Genomic DNA, 274 nt, shown 5'->3' on the forward strand with positions numbered 1-274 from the left:
TGCAGCCATGGATAGGCATCACATTCTAGATGGTGCCATAGGCCTGTCCATCCCCAAAGCAGATGTCAGTGGAATGAGAGAGTTCATGTTGGATGTGAAGCCTCTCAATTCATCTAGTAATGAAATGTTTCCAGAGTTTTGGGAGACATTGTTTAGCTGCAAGTTCAAAAAATCAACGTCTTCATCAGGGAATCAGAGAGAATGTACTGGCCGTGAAGATCTAACTGGAGTACAAAACAGCTTCACTGATATGTCGCTCATGCCTATCTTTTAC

At 43.1% G+C, this 274-nt stretch overlaps 1 pseudogene; it reads left to right on the forward strand.

The window, feature by feature from the left end:
• Positions 1–274, forward strand: part of LOC116687033 (extracellular calcium-sensing receptor-like) — a 3,592-nt pseudogene that overhangs the window by 881 nt on the left and 2,437 nt on the right.

Source organism: Etheostoma spectabile, chromosome 3 (assembly GCF_008692095.1).
Source record: "Etheostoma spectabile isolate EspeVRDwgs_2016 chromosome 3, UIUC_Espe_1.0, whole genome shotgun sequence".
NCBI lineage: Eukaryota > Metazoa > Chordata > Actinopteri > Perciformes > Percidae > Etheostoma > Etheostoma spectabile.